Source organism: Apus apus, chromosome 5, assembly GCF_020740795.1.
Source record: "Apus apus isolate bApuApu2 chromosome 5, bApuApu2.pri.cur, whole genome shotgun sequence".
NCBI lineage: Eukaryota > Metazoa > Chordata > Aves > Apodiformes > Apodidae > Apus > Apus apus.
Genome location: NC_067286.1, coordinates 10,567,155 through 10,584,141, shown reverse-complemented (window position 1 = coordinate 10,584,141; position 16,987 = coordinate 10,567,155). Strand labels below are relative to the sequence as shown.

Below are 16,987 nucleotides of genomic sequence, written 5' to 3'. Positions count from 1 at the left end.
ACTTGTCCTTCAATTTGTGCCAAGTTATTTCTTGCTTTACGAATATTTATTATATTTTTTTTTCCCCCTCAGAAATGTGGGTATTTTATAATTCTAATGTAGCATACTTTTGCCTACTTAGGAAATCATGATTGCTAGTTTTCTGTGTGTTCATAAAAAGTGGTAAAGGGATAATCTCAGATCCTCCCATTCCAAAATATTTAAACTAAGGAAGAATCTCAGTAGCCTTCAGAATTTCAGTGACAATGCTGAACACCTGCATCCACTGGAGGTCAGTGATGGGCTTGATGCAGTGTGCCGTTGAGTATTGACTTCCCAGCTGTGTCAGTGATTAAACCAAGTGCTTCAGAATATTAACCAAAAAAAGAATTAAAAAAACCCAACAACCCTGCTCAGTTTACAGCAGAGTCGACAGATCTGTTTTCTCTCCATACTTGTAGCTGTGTATATTAATATATGTGTGTAGACATGTATTTCTCACCATATGGAAACCAAGAAGTAAACTTCACCTATTCCTGCTCATCTGATCTTTTACTATGGTAGGGATTTATATTGGACATGAACTGTTTAAAATAACACGTTTTACAAGGTGGCTACATAACAGCAAAAGGAAATTTTCCCAAGGCAGATACCTAAATTTACGAAAGATTACTTGCAAATCTGATCTTACTGTGTACACTAAATAAGACACTGAGACTCGTGTCACACTGTAGGGCTTTCTTCTGATATGGAAATGAAGTTTGATCTGAACTTCAGTTTAGAATTTTTAAATGAACTCATTCTTTAGTTAAAAAAGCAGGAAAATGGTTACACAGAATATTATTAGGGAAATGAAATAAGATGTTTTCCATTGAATACTCAGTAATTGGTCTATCCCTCTCCCAGTACTTTTTGAAGTAATTATAATAATAATCACAGTAGTTAAGCACAGATTACATTAATGAAGAAAAATGAAAATGCTGTTTTAGCATGCTAGTGAAATCTGCTTTGACAAGTTGTTCCAGTATTTATTTAATTAAACAATGGTAATAAAATATTTAATTGCACTTTAAGTTTTCTATTTCTGTTATCCAACCAGTCAGACAAAAAAATTAGAACTCAATGTATGTCCAGCAATGAAAATGCCTCAAGCACATCCAATATCACCATGTTTTAGAGATTGATGAAAGAAACTGAGCTGCAATATGTACAGGAATAATTTGCTACTTACTTAATTCCCTTTCTGCTATTTTAGTCTGAAGCAAATGAGAAATATCCCTTTGCTCCCTCAACCCAGCCTGTTTGTTTCTGAGGAATGTTAATCAGCTTCCTAGTGCCAGCAGGCTACAATCACCAACTACTAATTAGTTTTAGGTAATTATATTGGTTATGAGCCCCTAGTTCCTCAGAGGCAGTAGATTGAGCTTGACTCAGATTTATTCATTTGTTTATTGAGAGTGTTTTTGTGACAAGTAACCTGAACAGGTTGAGCTTGTTTAATGCCAAATATTTTTCTTTAATATAGTAATATCAACATGGTTTTTTTAGAGATTTTGCTGAAATAACAGCTGGTTTTAAAGTAGCTTTCCATTAAACAATGGTAGTATTTGTCTTCTTGTTAGTTCAATTGTTTAATTACTCTGTTGGACATCTTTACTACTCAGACAGTTATCTGATCACCTGAGGTAGGAACACTTAATTATGGATGATTTTAAAATGAACTTCCTGTTGTGTTGCTTCTGTAGGGTATTTGTGTCTGGTCTAATTTCAAGCACTGCTGTTTTTACAAGGTATAAAATTCCTCACTTTGCAATCAGATTGGTATTCCATAAGTGAGGTGCTTGGAGTTGCTAACTGTGAGGGGTAGAGGGAACAACTTGGTCTCCACACCATGTAGAGCTGGTGCTACAAGTGCCAGATGTGGGGCTATTTTGTATGTTGCAAAAGGTTATCCTCAAAATACTTTTCATCGTTATGGTAAAGAAAGCATACTATTATCCAGCAGGTGAGAATAAAGATTGTGGAATGATTGCAAGCCTGGAGCTCCAGTGAGGAAGCAGAAATGAGCATTTTGGCACTTGAGGATGTGAATTTGGTGTCAGCTTTATCCCTGGTAAGTTTACATTGGAGGAGAATTGTGTTTAGTGGGTAGGCATGTAGAAAAATGCCATGGCTGTTTCCTTGTAGCACTGCATGTTGAAGATGAGAGTACAGAAGGCAGAAACGTGACATTTCCTGACTGATCTGTCTTGGCTCCTGCTAAGCATTATAGGACTTACTTGACCTTGAATCCCTTAAAACAGGAAACCCCTGTCAGAAAATTAACACTGGAAGTCTGTAGCATATTGAAATGTTCTGGATTTTGCACTCTTTCTGTCTTTCCATGGCTGTCTTCTGTTTATACATGTTCTGTGCCTTCGAGTAAAATCTAGTTCCTGCTCCCAAAATATTAGATGTTTAAAGGCCTCATTTTTGTCAAACTCGCATGTTTAAATTGCAGCTCTGAAAATGAGTGCAAGTGCTTTCTGGTGGCATGTGGAGTCCATTTTTGTTTTGCTTTTGTAATTCCAAGTTCCCTAGTGCTCCAAAACTTCCTCAATTTTGAAAAGTTGTGCAATGAAAAATAATGGAATTGTTATTCTTTTCTGTAAGAATGTGGTGAGGAGGCTTGAAGGCATATGTAGTTGTATTGATGCCATCAAGAAAATGTGTGCTGTTTTTGTGTTCCACTCAATAGAGCATGTCTGAGAAGTGGAATATCTGGAGATTTTGTTCTAGCTTCTAGTAAATTTTCTGTAGCTAATAAGAAATGTAAGAATTATTAATGAGATGCTGAGTTGCACTCTACCATGTGATCCTTCTACCTGACGCAAGTTGCCTTGAATTCTTTTGCCTACAGTAATGCAGCTTCAGCTGAATGCTGTAGATTATTTTCCAGCCTGCTTGTTATTACACGCTCTGGGAACACTGAAGACATGAGTTTGAGCTCCCTCATTCTGAGGAGAAAAGCCAAGCTGAGCTTTTTGTTTCATAGGTGACTGCTAGATTCTTCCATGAGCAACAAACTTCTTTTCCTCCAGTTGTGTTTTACAGGAGTTGACTAGGTCAGTCAGCTCTTTAAGGAATCTATACATTTCTTAGGGGAGGGAAGTCTAGGCTATGGATCTCAAGTGAATGAAAATACTTTCCATCAAACCTGAAAAAGATATTTAGACACATACTATAATGCCTATAAAAAGTTTTATCTACACAAACTTTTGGCAATGCTACTCTTCCTGCTGGCTTAAGTTTGTTATATCCCTTCTTAAGGCATCTGTGGGGCATGGAACAACTTGTCTTAAGATCGTGGGCTCTGATTTGAGACCAAACACAAAAATATACCTATTACAGCATCTGCATGTAAGCTTTTTGTTGTATTTATCACTTTATTCTACTTCAATTATTCTTACTTAGTGTGGGATCTTTTGCAGCTACTGTTGAGTTGCTTTTATCTTTGTTGTGTCTTCATTTTCAGATGCCCTTTCTCAGACTGATTTGTTGAAATTGTGAGAGGATAATGAGTGTTTTAAAAAAACAAATAGACCAACCCCCCCCAAACCCCACTGACTCATCTGATCAATTTACCAAATCAAAATAATAATAATAATAAAAGCAGAATTAATCTTGAATTTCTAACACTCTGATAACAAGGAGATTTAAGCAAAGATTTAATAAATTAAGGATGAAATTGGAAGTGATATTAGTAGCACTCTACTGCTATTTGCTGTATAGGAATTCTGTGGAAAATAGCAGTGTTATAGCTATGCAAATGTTGGTACAGAAGAATTACAACTCTTTTCTGAGTGTATGAAGTATCCAGCTTTTTTATTTCAGGTTATGCTATATCCTTTGTTTCGAAGAATTGCAATGGGAAAAGCTTGGATTTTTTTTCTAGCATAGAATGATAGAATGTCTTGGGTTGGAAGGGACCTCTAAAGGTCATCTAGTCCAACCTCCCTACAATAAGCAGGGACATCTCACACTAGAACAGATTACTCGGAGCTCTATCAAGCCTGACCTTGAATGTCTCCAGGGACGAGGCCCCCACCACCTCTCTAGGCAACCTGTTCCAGTGATCCACCACCCTCATATAAAATAACTTCTTCCTAATGTCCAACCTAAATCTACCCTTCTCTAGCTTGAAACCATTAGCCCTTGTCCTATTATTACATGCTCTTGTGAACAGGACTTCCCCAGCCTTCTTATAGGCCCCTTTCAGGTATTGGGAGGCCACTGTAAGGTCCCCTTGGAGTCCTCTCTTCAGGCTGAACAATCCCAACTCTCTCAGCCTGTCTTTATAAGAGAGATGCTCTAGCCTTCTGATCATTTTCATTGCTGTCCTCTGGACACAATCCAATAGGTCTACATCCTTGTGCTGGGGGCTCCAGATCTGGATGCAGGGCTCCAGGTGAGGTCTTGCCAGGGCAGAGTAGAGGGGCAGAAGTGCAATTTTAGAGAAGCTGAAATAGAGGTGGATGAAGTTTATTCTCTTTCTCCTCTCTATCATCTGCAGATTTTATTCTGAGTATTCTCTTCCCTCAATCTTAATACCCAAGGAGTTGCAGAGATTGGAATTAGGAGCTCTAAAAGAAGCATTGCTTGATTAACCCATTAAAAAAGCCTAAACCATATCAGAAGCACAGCAAAAACACATCTTCACCTTGTCAATTGAGTAGTCTGAGAGGCTAAATAAATTAGGATTTTGGCAAGTGTGGCTTTCTTACTTCTTTCCCTGAGAAGATAAAATGGAATTTTTCATAGTAAGGCGCTTGTGCAAATCTACATTTTTACACCTATTTTTCTATTTTTCAGGTACTCCTGATGTTTCAAGTTGTTTTTCTTTTTCATGCCAGACTACCATGAAGCATTTTGACCATTTTCTTGAAACTGGGTTGTCAAAGTCAGAATTTCAGCTTTTTGATTTTGAGAAGTATGCATGTCTCTATCACCAATATGCTTATCATGTATAGAGGGTTAGCATGAAATGTGGAAGATTAGATTTAAATCTCTAGTCTTCCTGGTTCAGAGCAGTTTATCTTTCATTACCCAGAGTCAGGCAGAGCATAGACTTGAATACAGATCCCCCTGTTTCAAACCATGCCATTAGACAGGCTTATCAAGCCAGAGCACAGGGGTATGTGAATACATACATATGTATGCCTTTCCTATAGTGTATCTCTGTGCAAATAATGCTGCTTAAACCAGCATGTTATGCTAAAGTTTTGTTGAATCAAAAATACTGTGTCCATGTCTATGTGTATAAATAGCAAATAATTAGTTACACTCAGAATAACTAATTAAAATTCCATTTAAAGCCATTAAGGTTAATCTGGGCATTTAAAAGGTAATTATCAAGCAATTAGTTTGCTTTCTGTTGAATATTGGATTTTTTTAAAATGCATCTGAAAAGGGAAATTGCAGAAACTTTCAGATCAAGCAACAAAAATAACTACCATTATTTGGTGCCTGGTGAAAGAACCCTTCAGAAAACCAGATACTAATTTCTAAAAGTAGGATTTCTTTCTGATAGCTTGTTCTTTCCTTCCCACCCACCTTAGCCATGCAGAAAACAGTATTTCTGTCACTTCTACCATTTCCATTGTGGTTCCATAACAGCAGACCAAATTATTTCCTGAGTGACGAAATGGGGGAAAAAATTATTACGTGAGAGATAAAGTCCTTATTCAAACACTAATTACCAAATTCCTGCATTTTGTGCTGGAATGAAAGATAATATCTGAAGCTCCCTATTTGTCACCATCACAGTTCTTCAGAGTAGTATGTTTTCTGCAATGTCTGCACAGTAAAAGCATCCCCAAAAGTGCCTGATTTCCTCAACTTGATTTTTTCTTTTAGCAAAATAATTAACAGGAAGGCAGTGATATTGATATTTTACTTGTATAAACCTTCAGAATTATCATGGCAGTCAAATGACTGGGAGAGTGCAATGTCAGAGAAACATCCACTTCAGGGGCTCTGGAGACTCTGTGTGCCACATTTCATTACTTTTCCATGCTTGAGGATAAGAAAAAAAAACAAAAACAAAAACAAAACCAAACAACATCAACAGTGCTTTAATTCAGAGGTAGTAATTTGAGTAACAATTAGAAGGTATTAAGCAAAAATTAAGTGGCTTAGGTACTAAATGTGGTAAGAAAGGAGATGGAAAAGAAACTGGTATATGCTGGTAGTGCTTTCATCTCACTTTCCTTTTTAAAATATGGGTTTAATCCTGTACTGAGATCTTTGTCTCATTCTTACCCAAGTTTTGCTAATTAAAACACTTGCATTCTTTAAATGTTATTGCTTTGTACTTTTGAGTTATGTATAAATGGGTCTGTAAAATAAAATATTTTTGCTGGTGTGTTCACAGAATAGCATAGTCTGATAAGATTTTGGAGAGTTTCAGTCTGAAAAAATTGCTCCAAGTCCTTTTTGTGAGTTAAAGAACATCCTACCTGACACTTGGATGAAATTCAATTAATAATTTGGATTTTCTGTCTTACCACTTGGAATGAAATCACTGAAGCATCAACTTCTTTCACAGATATTTTACTCTTAGCTAATTAGTTTCATCATGCTGCCATGGTGGGTGTGAGCAAAGGCCAGTGCTCCCTCTTGATGATGCCTCATAGTTGAGGCACAGAAGTTTTCATCTTCGAGAACTGGGTGTCTGGCTCAGGGTTGTCTCTGGCAGACCTTGCTCCCTGACAGCATTTTCTGCTTTTATTCCAATTATTTCCAACTTATCTTTAACATTTTTAAGTGGAGGGTGCGATGAGGAGCTGACAAGTTAATTGGAAGCAAAAGGCAGACTTTTAAATTTTTTATTCTAGGAAAGGAAATTGCTGTAGCTGTGAAAGAGGGAATCCTGTTAATAGCTTGTAGTTAATAGATGAGTAGTACTTCACCCTGTTCCCAGGGAGATAAGTTATGTTTCAGAGAACCTGTGTCTGGAAGCAGAAAAGTGTGCGCTGCCCCATGAAGGAGGTGAGCCAGGCACTGAGTGACCACCACACACAGGCAGGACACACAGTCCCATGGAAAGGTCCCTGAGCCCTTGGGCAATGGTTGTGTGGGTGCAGGTCTCAGGTCGGGCTGGTCAGGGCATTTAAGGGCTGTTGGTCTACTCAAGGACCTGATGGAAGGTTTGAAGAGAATGGATGTTGTCAGTGAGCTGGCAATTCCATACAAGTTTTTGTGCAGCTGGCCCCTGTCACAATTTGAAATAGGATAAAATGGTTTTAATTCTCTCCAAGGTATGAGAATTATTCCTGCATAAATACAGATTAATGGAATACATTTTTTGCTGTTTTCTGATACAACATAATGTATATTCTCTCTGGTGGACAATGGTTGAGTTAATAGACTGAATATAAAGAATTTAATCTCTGTATTCTTCAGTATTTCTGCACTACATTAATACAAACAGAGGATGAAATTGGGCATCCTGTTTAGTCTTTGGAGCTTTTGGCCTCAGATTTTGTGAGTCGGAAAATATTTAATTGCAGCTTGGGCCTTGTTTTAAAAAATGTATAACATTTTATGTGCTCATATCAATGATCAAGTACAATACAGAGTATTTAAATTCCTTTCCATGTAGGTTTCTCAAAAGCTTGCCAGATAAGAGTGATTAACATTCAGACTTCTAGTCTCTATTATCTTCAGGTCTGAATAAAGTTTTGGATCTAGATCTGATGTTTAACCTCTGTTTTGCCAATGTATTTTATCTTCTTGTACAAATCCACAAGTACATGTATGTGTGATTAGTTAGCTTGAGCAGAAGATTTAGGAGTTGGGTTTTAGGTTAGAAATAACAGTCCTTGAGACACCGTAAACTGGCAGCTTAAGAGAAGTCTAGGCTGCAGCAAGGCAAATATTAAAATGCAGATGCCTGAAATGATTATTAAGTACCAACTTAATTGGTATCTTCAATAGTTATGCTATCAATTTTTGTGTTCCTCCTTAGTGTTTGTTCCATTTGCTAATTATATACTGTGTTAAATGAGATTATGGATTTTCTGAGTAGTGATTAAGCATAGAATGAAAAAAAATATTTCAGCATAATTAAAATGTTTTGCAGAAGAAGTCTGTTCTGTCATGTATTTAGGCCAAAATGAAACCTATAACTTTTAGCTGAAGATCTAAAATCTTCTGAATACAAATTGGGACTATTTTTTGGAAATTGCTTTTATGACATTTTTCACAGGGATTACCTCCTCCCCCCTTAAATCAACTGTGCACGAAACTATTTCTTATATATTTTTGATGTTTTGCTCTGCTAGTCTAATAAGTCTAATTAGCTGTAAGCTCTAATGATTCTTCTAGATGCTGCTACAATACATGTATTAAAAAACCCTCAACAAAACCCAACCAACTGAAAAAAACCAAATAACAAAGCCCAACAAAAAAACCCCAACAACAAACCAAACCACCTCAATGTGCCAAAACGTAACACCCTTACGATCCTCACAGGATCCACAAACCTGAACTCTTAATTGTAAGGCAAATGAAGCAGATCAAGGCTGTTATTACTATTTGACTTAATTTGGTCTTGTTTTAGCACAAGCAATCTTCCTGTTCCTGTAGTGGTATTTTCCAGGGTGCCTCAGAGATGCTCACTTTGACTGGCAGTGCTGGGCACTTCTGGGGAATTCATGCCTGTTACAGCAGCCCCTCAATGTTGTTACTTAATGTGCAGTGTTCTATCAGAGCTATAATTTACAGCAAATTGAACATATTTCCCACTCCATTTAAATACTGTTCCATTGTTAGAAGGCTTGTGTCCTCTTTTATGTATTTTTGTTATTTTTGTGATGGTTTTTCAGCTTTTCCTAGTACCAGTGGCAGATCTATCTTGCTTCTTCTGTATTTAATTATAGTTCCAGTAGAATTATTGCTGTAAAAGAGTAAGTATGATTTACATTCCCTCTGAAGCTGTTTTGACTAGTAAAACACCGTGACTTTCTGCATAGTGCTGTTCACAGTGATTCAGGCCACGTGCCTGACACAGAGAAAGGATGGATACTTTAAAAGTTGTCCCTGCTGTTTTTGTGGTGAGTAGCTGTAGGGTCCCTGTTCAGATTTGTGTCATGCTGTATGAGGTACTGTGAAAACCTAGAGTGCTGAACTTAATCACTGCTTGTCCTTTAAAGCTTCAGAAGCTTGAGTAAGGATACGCAGATCATACTTTCCCAGAATTTGTTTTAGCAATACTAACATAAACTTCCTTGAGACTTGCATCCTATTTTGTGACTTCCTGTGTGGACAGTGAATTTTGTACCTGTTTTTCTTTCTCATATGGTCACTGTGAACTGGTAGCTTCACGGAATGGCCTTCAGGAAGCCTAATTTGTTCTTTTTACCAACTTTGCAGTACACTTGTCTTATTTAATAAGCAGTTCTCTCTTTTGGTTTGTACCTTAGATGAGGTACTTTACACTGTGAAATTCAATTCCCTTTGTCTTTTAATATAAAATTATTTAAATCTGGTTACACGATCTCGTGCACTTTTAACTTGCTGCCCTCTGTCCTATATAATTACTCTCAATTTTGTGTCTGCTTTTACTGAGAAACCACTGGATATGTAAGAGCTCAGCCTAGGCAGTTTGATGCAGGCACAGTGATCTTTGCTCCTGTTACTTATTGCAGAATTTGGACTAGGGGGAGCCTTTTTATTCCTCTGTTGTGAACAGACATTTGAGGACCAGAAACATCCTTTTGTACTCCTTAGCCTTTCTGATCTCTTTCTATTCTGTTTACTGAGGAGACTCTAGTCCCTTGCCCTATTCTGTCTATGCAAGTCATTCCTGATGTCTTGTTACACTGTTCCTCTTTTATTCACAATGTTGACTTGATAGGAATGGCTGTTGAATCCGTGTCCTGGGCTCAAGAACCACTTAAGATTATTTGTAGCTTAAAGCCTGTTAATGTGATGTAACTCTTTGGCTACACAGGTGGCATCAGCACCCTCTTTCTGTAATTTTTGCCACTGTGGTGAACACCGTGTAAACAGCAGTTTTGTAATCAACTGCCTTTCTGTCTAAATATGCCAGTTCTCATTTCAACTGATGCAGTGCTCACTGCTTTATTATTTTAAATGGAATTATGTTGCTTTAAACCAATGAAAGAGCTGTCCTCTGTTTTTAATATGTTCCTGCATTTCTTAAACTGTACTTGCTATGTTCATAGAATCATAGAAACATAGAACTATTCAGGTTGGAAAAGACCCTTGGGATCGAGTCCAACCATCATCCCTACTCCACAAAGTTCTCCCCTGCTTAAGTAGCCACACAAAAATTATTTGGGCTGTTAACAGTGCATGCAATTTAACATCTGCTCAATGGTTTCAGTACTAGATTAATAATATCTTTTTACTTTTCTGTAACTGCTTCTGTTTTTGAGAAGTAGCACTATTCACTTCCCAGGCAGCTTTTAATTATAGTGAGACAACAGTAGGCTTTTGGCAAATTCTATTTAAAAAGTAGACTTATGCTTTTATCCTTAAAATATTTCTTGAGCTGTTGCATAGATGTGCTAGATATTAAGGCTGATATATTTTCCACTGAAATAACTGTATAGTACAGAAAGAATAAATGCCTCTTTATGCACCTCCAGCTGCAGGACTGAGGTATAAATGGATGGGGAAAAAAAAGGTGACAATTTGCTTTCAAATAATTCAGTAATCAAGAACTGTGGTGTTTCTTGTGTGGTTTTTTTTGTTTGTTTTGGTGTTTTGTTTTTGTTTGTTTTTTTTAATCTACTGAGGAAAATTCCACTCATAATTATAGCATACCCAGTGCATCAAGGCATGCCTTTCTATTTTTGTCTAAGTTGTCTTCCATGTTTCCCATCCAAAATGTTTTCATAAAACATCCTTATAAAACTTAGAATCATGCTTGAATATGATAACCACTATTTCTGTTCCTGAAGAAAGATCTTCCTGATATTTCACATTTCCAGTCATGTTCCTGGTTTAACTGGCTCCATCTTCCCCAATGCAATAATTAGAAGATCTACATGCTTTCTGTTTGTTACTGAGGGCTACTTCAGTTTTCTACTTGATTTATTGTATATTTTAAAATATACTCTGTTATACAACATTGCTTAGTTATGACACTTATTCCCACAGTTTGTTACCCATTTGGTAAATAATTTTATACGAAGTACATATACTGATTAGACATGAGATTCTGGATATGCAGATGTGAACTTCATCTGTTGCTTCTTTGAGAGGTTTGTCCTTTATGTCTATAGGAAATGGTTTTGTGGAGCAAAATTCTTTTTTTTATAGTGCCATTGGTCATTTAGTTAGGCTTCCTTTACACCCTAGTGAGCTCCTACCACTCTGAGGAAATTGTAAAGGAAAATAGTTTTACTATTTACTTATGGAAAGAATATTAGATAAGGTGAAAATATTAGATAGGGTGATTTATTCTGAATAATAACCCCCACACACAGGCTACAGTACCTGATACTGTGCATAGTTATTGTTATTAAAAAATAATTTGATTGAATAAAGATAACTTCAGTACACTGAGCCCTTGTTAGATTTTATGCGTGGAAATCTAAGCACTGAAAACGTGCCTTTCTTAAAATAAGGCAGGTACTTGTGCTTGCTCTGATGTCTTATCTTTTCTGTCTAAGAATTTGGAGTAATAGTCTATTGTAATTACTTCAGTATCTTTTGGTACATGAAATCTATTGCAGAATGGTAGAATTTTCTTTATTAATGCTCATTTGTTTTGGAAACCAGGGTATATATTGGGAAAATTATGTGAAGATATAACCAGAAAAAAAGTAATATTGAATATTGTAAAGATGACTACACCAAAGGAAGAATCTTTTTGCCATACCTTATAAGTAGTTGTTGTAAACCTAGAAGTTAAATACTGTCATTTTTCTTGGAGAGGCAATATTGTATGTAGGACAGTGGTAGAATAGGAACAGGTGAGAGATCTTGGATTTGTGTTTGGCTAGCTATGAAACAGTGTCTAATTATACTGAGTATGGATTTACTTTGCAACTGGGATTGGAAGATACTTGGTAGTTCTTTCAGGAGGACAGAAATCTTTTAAGGAGCTTCTTACAATCACCACATGGTTAATTTGTCTGCTTTGTCTTCAGTCACTGCCTGTTAGTGACTGAGTATATCTGTTGACCAGGGTGAGGAGACTCCCATGATTGCCAGATTTTTGCAGCTTTTGCTGTCTGTGTAGCAAAGAGATTTTGACTGATTTAAGTATCATTTTGGACACTTAAACACAATATGGTGGAAAGCAAAGGCACTATTTTCCCTAACCTTTTTTTTCAGGCCATGTTGAATGTAAGATCAAGGAAGGCAGGAGGCAGTGATAGTGAAAATTGAGGCAGAGGAGTGGGAAGCTTTCTTCCCAATCTGGTCTGACAATAATGGAGTGAGAACAAGTGTGTTGGAACCATTGAGAACTCCAGAGAGGAAGGGGAAGAATAGCATCATGGTTGCCTGTTCTTCCTTCCGATGTGTATAGGAAAGAAAGTAGGAAAAAAGATGCTGGTAACATGGATCACAACTCTCTTTGCTTAAGTATTGTCATCTCTCACAGGTCACAAGTGCGTAGAAACTTACCTGAGATTAGAATAATAGAATGGTTAAGGTTGGAAGGGACCTTAAAGATCACCAGATACCAACCTCCCTGCTATGAGCTGCTATCTCCATGCTGAGATTCTGTGGGGCGGATCTGCTTGTTAGGTTTTTTTTTTATTTACTGAAGAAGAGTGTGCATCCAAAGAGAGGAATCATAGAAACAGTCTTGTTCATATACAAGGAATTTGCTTTGATCTTGTACATACAAATTTCAACTCATCAATGTTTGTCTAGCTTTTTTGCAAACCAGCTCCATTAGATCAAAACATAGCAGCTTCCATGTTTGTAGACTCTTTCTTTGTAAAATTAGTTGTCATTAGGAGGTTGGATTGAGTATTACCAAAGATAATTTAAGTAGCTGTCTATGACAAGAAATACCTGCGCAAATGTATTATCAGAAGTATTTTACTTGTTAATGCAGAATCTTCAGTCGCTGCATAATTTAATGCTAAGGCAGATATTTTGTTTTGGTGAAACGATAATAGGAATTTTGTCTCCTAGGCCAAATGAATCAAAATGTGGCACAACTTTAAAATCCAGTGTTGTTTGTCATTCTTGAACACCTTTGGCTTTCCAGTGACATGTATAATACAAGACAGATGTATCTTTCTGAATATTTGTAATATGATTATATTATGAAAAGTTTTATTTGAGCTAAAGCTGTCTCCACATTTACATGAAGAAAGAAGAGGTTATGGACTGTTTTTCCACTGGATGTCACTCTTAGCTTAGATCTATGGTCGTTTAAAGCATTGTTTACATCCCTGTTTTTTGTTTTCTTGGGGTTTTTTATTTTTTTTAAGATCAAATCTTAAAGCGGTTTATTCAACCCCATGGCTTTAAGAATACTTTTGAGGAAAAAAATAAGTGCTTAAAACGTTAATGATGATCTATGGAGTTAGTTTTTACTTGTGTGACTCAAGTGTATTTCTAAAGAGGGGATAAATCTGTGAAACAATATTGAAGAGAAACACACTAATGATTCTCAGGTAGTAAAAGAATGTTTTAATACGAGCCTGTTGCAAGCAATTCCCCTGTGCTTGGTAGACTTGCTACTCCCCAGTACATTTTTTTATTTGATATTTAACCTTTCCTTATTTATTCTCTGTGGCTTGTTTTATTTTAATGGAGCTAGTGAATGAAAAGATTCTGCTAAAAAGATGTCTGCTAAAACACTATTTAGGTATGCAGATGTGGATATCAATGGAAAACTTAATTTTGTCTTAAAGATGTAGAAAACTCACTTCTGATCTCATGCATTCTATGTGCTTTTAGCCTCAGAAGTTAGATTATGTGCTGTATTTAATAGGATTTGTTCATCTTTACTCTATTTTTAGCAGTGGATAGAATAATGTGTAATAAGAGAAGAATGTTTCTTATCTGACATGCCTTTCAGAAGAAAAATCTGAATCTGCTAAAGCTAATATCCTACTTTTCTTTTTTCTCTCCCCCACCCCCCCAAAAAAAAAGTCCAGGGGTTAACTGAAAACCAAAGGATAGGGATTTTGTGGATTTTTTTTTTTTTTATGTAGGGGGAAAATGTTGCAGCTTGTCATACAGTATTGCTATTCACTGATCCTTGACACTGTAGAATTTCCCAGTTCATAGCTTCCAGTGATTGCAGGGAGCATTATTCTGTGGACCCAGAAGGATCATGCTTCCCTAGACTGATGGATGTTGCAGCATGCCTATCCTATTCTTACTTCTTACTGCCCTTGGAACAGTTGGATCTCTGTGGATCATAGAGGGATACGGTGGGACTGAGAGGATGCTAATACAGTGTTTGCATCTCCTAGTCCTCAGCAGAACCTCTTCATACACAAATGTTTATCTGTTTCATGTGGAACATGTATGAAGCCTTTTCTTTCTCCAATGTGAAATGACGTGGGAGGAGCAGCTTTTCTATAGTCCCAAGACAAAAGTGGCTTGTATGGAGTGGACAAAATTGCATTCCTTTCCATCACTCACTGCCCATTTCATATATACAATATATGAAAGAGATCTGACCCTAGTAAATATACTTCTGAAAGTAATTATAGGTTATGCCAAGGAGCTGACCTTGTTAGTTGATGTTTTGTAATGCTCCATTAGAAGCAGCAATTTGAAATCTATCACACTTAGTTTCTGTTTGCCTGTGTTCCATTAAGTTGTCACAGGATGATTCTGGTTTTATGGCATTTTATTTTGCTCTACTCCTGAGGGTCACAAAGAACAGCACACAGCTGTCCCTCTCTAATTACATTTCAATGACACAACTCAGATGTTTGTCTCTTTGGCTCCACACTAACAATGTCAACATATATTGGCCACAAACGAGCTTTGAAATTAACATTCCTATGTGAAGTTCATGTCTTTGATACTTAATTGTCACATTCCTTTGATTCAAAGTCAGACAAATTTTATATGGAAGCAGGAATCTTCTCTCCCTTCCCTGTCACTGCATATTACAGTAAACCTTACGTGGGCTGAAAGTGAAGCACCAAGGCTGAATTTGGAAGTTCTGTGCTTTGGTGACTTTTGCTCCCACAGAGCTTGTTTGAACAACTGATGGAAGTGTGAGCAGCTAGAAACAATGCAGACATTAATTATGCCAATCTGTTTTAATTTTTAAAAGTTTTTCACTTGTCAGTAACATTTGTTCCATGTGTATTCTGTAAATGCCAAATCAATCTGCTTGTGTTTCAAACTCATTTGTGAGTTATTGTCCAAACATAAGCAGGTCTAAATTATTGCAGTTTATACATGGCCCTTGACTGTCTTCCTTGTCTTTGTCTTTTAGGCACTGGCATGGCTGATTTCTTGTCTGTGCCTGGTAAAGAGATGGATGACAGTTTGTGCATGGTCACCTGACCCCATGTACAGCCTCTGTAGTCTGGAACAAATGAATGGATAATTAAAGAGCAAATGGGATATAGAACCTGTGCTTGTAGAACATCTGTGTGAACACCAAGAAACATCCCACCCAGGGAGCAGCAACTTGCATTATTTGTTGCAGTATCTGGTCTACTAAATACAGTTAGGAATCTGGCATCTTTTTGTTCATGCCAAGTGAAGTGATTTGGTACTGTGGTACTCTGGTTTCATGCTACTCCTATACAGACCTTTTGCTCCTGTTTGGAAGAATATACTTTAATATTCTATTTTCTTTGATATTTCTGTTGAAAATGTTGGCAGTGGTAATGATTAATGTGTTTAATAGTATTTGAGTGTTCAGAATTTACAAATATGCCTCGTACCCCACAGTGTGGTTACTTTTTGGGTGGCTATTGGTAAATCTTGCAGCAGTGTTTTCATGCCTGGTCTCTTGCTGAAAAGGAGCTTTCCAGTTTATAAATGAAAGACAGTACAAGACAGCTTAAACAAATCACTTCAAATTTCCTCTCTTGAATAAAAAAACCTTATGTTTTGTAAAAAAACAGTCTTTTGCAAGAATTTGGTAAAGCTCACATTCCCTTGGAAGTTACAGAATGAGTGAGCTCTCAATTCCAGCCCTGCTTTTGCTTTCTTGGAAGAACTTTCAGCAAAATGTTGGCTTCCAGTAGTGGAGCCTTGTGCTGGGTGGCATAGCAGATGATCTAACTTGTGATTATTTCCAAGGTAAGTTTAGATATTTAACAGCTGCTTGTATTTTGAACTGAAAAGAATTAAAAAAAATGTTGAAATAGTAAATATTCTGAGAAGCTTAAGCCTTTAGAAATATGCTCATGAATGAGCGTTTGGGTAATTCACTAGAAATGAGATGCTTACTGTGGTCTAATCAAACTAGCATTTACTGATGAGAAAAGACACTTTGAATATTTGGGCCTTTGTTATGTGCAACTGGTAACATTGCTCTCTTCAGCTTTTGTCATCAGACACTTAATATGCATAACAGTAAACCTAAACCCCTTCTCTCTGTATCCATCCAGAATGGCTTATTTTTCAGGACGTTTGGTTATTCCATCTTATCCCAAACGTACATTTGCATTAAGCATTGAAATGCAAATTGTTAATGGGTTTTGATTGTATGATTATCTCATAATATCAGTTGTCATGATGTTTGTGTTTAAATGCAGAAGTTTGTAAGCATGATCTTGCCTCCTTTTATCACCTGCCCTCTGGCAAAATAGAGACATGAACCGAACGGCATATGATAGCTATACAGAACAGGTTTTGTATTAACTTTTATAAAGGGAAGCTCTTGAGGGGCTATTTCTGTTGAATTCATAATACTTGCTACATTCATTTATATGCTCATTCGGACTTCAAAAAAATTATTGTAAGTTAATTTCTTTGCATTTCTGATATTGAAGACAAAACTGCACACAACTGAGGGTGAAGAAAAATGATGTTATTTGAGAATAAT

The 16,987-nt window shown here is 36.7% G+C and overlaps 1 long non-coding RNA gene across 1 annotated transcript in view; it reads left to right on the top strand.

Annotated features, from left to right (window-relative positions):
- The first annotated feature begins 1,989 nt into the window (after nt 1-1,989).
- The window catches only part of LOC127385739 (uncharacterized), a 227,912-nt gene continuing 212,914 nt past the window's right edge, over nt 1,990-16,987 (top strand). The window contains exon 1 of the long non-coding RNA XR_007889733.1: nt 1,990-2,092. This is a non-coding gene — a long non-coding RNA (uncharacterized LOC127385739). The remainder of the gene's footprint in view (nt 2,093-16,987) is intronic.